This window comes from Lucilia cuprina, chromosome 6, assembly GCF_022045245.1.
Source record: "Lucilia cuprina isolate Lc7/37 chromosome 6, ASM2204524v1, whole genome shotgun sequence".
NCBI classification, from domain to species: Eukaryota; Metazoa; Arthropoda; class Insecta; order Diptera; family Calliphoridae; genus Lucilia; species Lucilia cuprina.
Window position 1 is genome coordinate 37,271,182 of NC_060954.1, and position 5,321 is coordinate 37,276,502.

Sequence of the window (5,321 nt, forward strand, 5' to 3'; positions counted from 1 at the left end):
AATACATAACAATACGGTAAATATTGTTATTGTAATTTGTTTATAAAAGCAAAGCAGAGCAAGAGCAGCAGAGCAAGAGTAGCAGAGCGAGAGCAGCACTAATGTTTTTTATTGGCTAGAAATATGAAATTAAGTATGTAGAGCCTGGATTAAGTGAGAACCTATAAAAGGGGACTTTCTGGTACTTTTCCGTTCTTCAAAAGGTATTCTTGAAATTTCTATAATATTGAACCTAGAAACATGAAATTAAGTATGCATGGCCCGGATTAAGTGAGGACCCAAACAAGGGGAGTTTTTGGTACTTTTTCGTTTTTCAAAAGGTACTTTTTGCAATTTCTACAATATTGAACCTAGAAACATGTAATTAAGTATGTATGGCCCGGATTAAGTGTGGACCCATAAAAGGGGACTTTTTCGTTGTTCAAAAGGTACTTTTTGCAATTTCTACATTATTGAACCTAGAAACATTTATTTAAGTATGTATGGCCCGGATTAAGCGAGGACCCATAAAAGGGGACTTTTTGGTACTTTTTCGTTCTTCAAAAGGTACTTTTTGCAATTTCTACAATATTGAACCTAGAAACATGTAATTAAGTATGTATGGCCCGGATTAAGTGAGGACCCATACAAGGGGACTTTTTGGTACTTTTTCGTTTTTCAAAAGGTACTTTTTGCAATTTCTACAATATTTTGTTTGAAGGAATGTTTTTTTATGTTTATTTAAAACTTAAATTAAAAATAAAATGTTTCCCGTTTTTGTGATATCACAACTTTCTAGAAGGTTTTTGTATCAGTGAATGCTATGCTGTAATAATTTTTTTCAAAATTCCAACTCCTTCTTCTGCATATCTGAGGCGGAAACCACTGATTTTGAGCGACATTTTTTACAGAGCAGAAACTGTAGAATTTATAGGAAATCATGCTCTAATAATTGATTTTATAGGAAAAATCAATAAGAATGAGCTTAATTTCACACTTTTATAATGCTTCAAAAGTGCATTTAGTATTATCCAAAGATGCACTTTTTTTCAAAAAATATTTCAAAAAAATGTACAAAGACACATTTTTTCAAATTATGCTTTTTGCTGAGACAAATGGTGCAAAAACAAAAATTTTCATATTTTAAACTTTACAACGCTATATTTCGAAAACCACGAAAGTTATAAGGCCCAAAATTGTTACATGTTATATACGGAACATTAATTGTATGGAGTTTTATTAAATTCAGAGATGATGATGAAAAAAACCATTGTTTGATGGGAAATTGTTAAACCACAAGCCAACATTATAACCATCATAACTCCTAAAGGGATTACAATAAATTAAAAATTTTAAAACTATTTTTTTAAGGGCATTGAATATTATATTTACGAATGATAAAATGAGGTTTTGATTTTTTTTAAATTTATAGTGCCAGATGCAAATTAAGTTTATATATCTTAAATTTTCCTGTAGAATAGTATACTAAAGTCAGATTTGAAATATGTACATTAGTTTCTTATTAGCGCTGTTCCAAAAACTGCCATAAAAAGTATGATATCACAATTTTAAAAAATAATGCGTGAAGCCTAATGTTTTACATATGAAATATAGTCAAAAACTATATTTGCTTTGTTAATACAACCTACCAAACTAAAAGTAAGAATTTCAGTTATAATATGCGTTGATTTTTCAACGATCTATTTCAATAAAAAGATTTTCTGTCATAAGGAGAAAGTACATATTGTGAAATTCATTTGAGAGATTTTGAAAAAAGTTTCATAGACATTAGAAATATTGATATTCAAGAATTTCTAATAGGACATTCAGCAGATTTTGATTTCTAAATTTGGTATTTACGTCTCAATATTGAATTGGATTTCTGAAATTCAATTTGGTTTTTTTACAATATAAGTTTGGATTTTCTGAATTTAAACTTAAAATAGTGTAGTAATTATATACCAAAAGAACGAACTTGATTAATATAACCCAAAGATTTATGTCCGAATTAAAAACATTGGTGAAAGTGTAAAATACGGCCACAGTTTAAAGATTTAACTGCACAAAATAAGTCGAACGTACTTAGACAAATTTAAAGCTTACAGATAATATAATAAAACGTTGGATTATGGGAATACAAACATATTTTTAAGATTCGGCATAATTGTTTGCAAAACTATTATTATACAAATCAGCAACTATTTAGCAATAAATGATTGTTTATCAAAAAGAAAAAAACATTCAATTTATGATAATAAACCTCGTGTTAATATTACGATGAGTGTATGCATATGAATTTTTTTCACACATTCACGTACACAATGAAAGGAAGTCATTCAATGGTGCTATTGACGACATTGACAGAATGCATAAATTTTAAATTGAATTATTTGTTAAATAGTATGTTTTCTCATATTCCGTTTTTATTTGTTTTTACTGATGGATGACATCAAATAGGGAGAGTTCATGAGAAAAAGGATGTATGTTTTTTGCACTTAAAGTCTTTACCTATACACATGTATATACCAATAAATTTTTAATAAATTTTGCTATTTTTTTTTCCTTTTTAGAGTTTTTAAAACTTATAATTTCTCTAAAACCATTTGGAAATCTTTATAAATTGAACTATGGCCCCCCTAATAGTTACTGTTGGAGAAACACAGCATGTATAACTTGATAAACGGAAACGGAAGTAAGTTTTTTTCTCCTCAATTCCTGTCATTGCTGTAAATTCAACTGCTGCTTAAGCATTAAAATGTTCATACATATTGTTATTGTTTTAGTTGTCGCAACTGTTATTGTTAAATTCAGCGACTGATGTCAATAAAACAAATGTCAATGGAGCATTATTTATGTATTGACACAATATTGAAAGGAGCCTAAATATGTATAAAAAATTATATTGAAAATAAAATATGAAAAAAAAAAAAATACAAAACTCTAACGTCTGAAGTCTATTTACAAAAATTGGAAGCAAAGTTTTTATAAATATTATTTATAAATGTTTGAGTGACATATGTATAATTAAAGAGATCAAGCATTTTGAATGGTTTTCTTTATCAGATCTTTCAAAAATATAATAAAATATTACTTTTAAAATTGTCATTTCAGAAAGTGTTGTTAGCTAAAAGATCAATTTATTAGTTATAGTTATACATATGTATATAAGTAGAATAATACATATAGGAGTCTAGTAATGATTCACAAATAGCTATTTATTTAAATACTTACCCAGCAAAATCTTTACATACCCGGTAAGTAGGCAAGTAATATTGGAGAAATGTGTAAGTAGTTACTTTTTGGGTAAATAACTACTTAGTTTTGTTCGACGATGACCTAAAAATAACTAGTTACAAATCTACTTACCTGACTTTTCCGGATTTAAAACTGGTTTTACAGTTATTTTTAAAGTTTGCTATTCCATTCTCTTACTCAATGCCCCATTAAAAAATAGTTTTATCATTCTATCTGGAATGGTTTTCTCACAAATGTAAACATTAACATTTCTTAAAAAAACTTCCAAAATCGACTACGGTTAGAAACACTAACTAATTCTTTATTAGACATATGCTATAGACAATTGACTACAAATTCCATTCAAAAAAATTAATTTATTTTATTGATAACGAGAACTCATTACCAAGTAATGTAAGAAATAACTACATATCCTACAATACTTATTACTAAAAACTTGATAATAAATGGGATAAAATAATATTTTCTTTGAACTAGTTGTAAATGGATCATCACCTGTCTTTTGGTGCACTTATCAACTTAAAATCACTTTATGAGTCGATTCAATCTCGTCCATCCTTCCGATAATATTTTTATGCAATTTTTTATTTAAAGCACTTAAAAAAACGAGGTAGGCTGCATTTCGCATAGAAATTTATAACATTTAGATCTTTATTTAGATTGATTAGATTATGCTGTATACCTGCTTTTAAATTTCTGTCTTCTTCATTTTGATAAATTTGTCGGCTTATTTAGATAGAATACGCTTGCAAAGGATGTAATGGTAACATCCTCCGCATGATTTTATAATTGGTCAAATATATCCCTTAAAGTCTCTAAACCCAAATTGAACGGTATGTTAAAATCTGTACATAAAGTGGGAAGAATATTTTTATATAAAAATTGCGTTTCAAAAAGTCCTATGTGGAGTTTTTTTGAATTGCACGTAAAAATTCGTTCGCGTTAAAAATTCTATTATTTTTAAAAATACATATTAATTATATTAGTTAACGAATCCGAAAAGATACATATTTATCTAAAGCAACGCGATAAAACAAAAATAGAGCTAATTTAACCTGTTTTTTTGCTTTTCTGAAAACTTTGTTAAAATCCTCATAGTTCTAATATTCAAAACAGGGACAATATGCTACATGCTCGTATAGACAGTAAAACTTTGTTCAGACACTTTTAAACAGCAACTAAACATACATTTTTGCGGTTGATATAGCTAATATTTTACTTGAGTTATTTGTAAATATTTCTCTTTATGTCAGTAACACAAATTCTTGACAAATTAGAGTGCTTTATTCGACTGTGCCGAATCTTTAAAACCCTCCATCAGAAAGCTTCTTTTAACTATCCAATAATGGATATTCATATTCGACTTGACTATGTTTTGTTTGTACACAAAACATATTTAAGTCGAATTTTATACCGATAACTTTAGAATTCAAAGAAATATGTGCGTTAAAGTTTTTTCGGAACTGGACCTTTCATAGGACCTATGACCAATTGTTGTCCAATATGGATCTACGTTAGTGGTATGATTACTCATAACTTTTTACGTTGTCAACCGACTTTGCTGATTTACAATACCAAACTGCCTAGGACAACAGATTTTAGCTCATTTTCATTGCTTAGTTTTACCGTGAGCGTGTTTGAGGCAGACAGACATACATAGCTAAATCGACTAAGAATCTCACAATGGCCTAGAATACCATATATACTTTATTGGACTTAAGATAAATATTTCTTGGTGCTACACATGGAACGATAAACCTATATAAACCCTCTATCACTACTGAAGGTGGCGGAGGGTAAAAAAAGATCGAACCAGGAAGTGATTGTCCAGTACCAAAGTATTGATTGATTTCTATCTTGTCAGGTATTTAGAGATCAACAATTTACTTAACGATCGCCAGTATGGCTTTCGTAGAGGACGCTCTATGGGAGATATGTATACGACTTGCTATGTTTGAATTTATTTAAGATTTATTTAAATCTACTTCATTAAGAACAATATACGTAACACATGTCTCCTTCCTAGAATACAGCCATTTGAGGTCCGTGCAGTCATTCTTCATCCGTACAGTTTTCTGTACGGAATA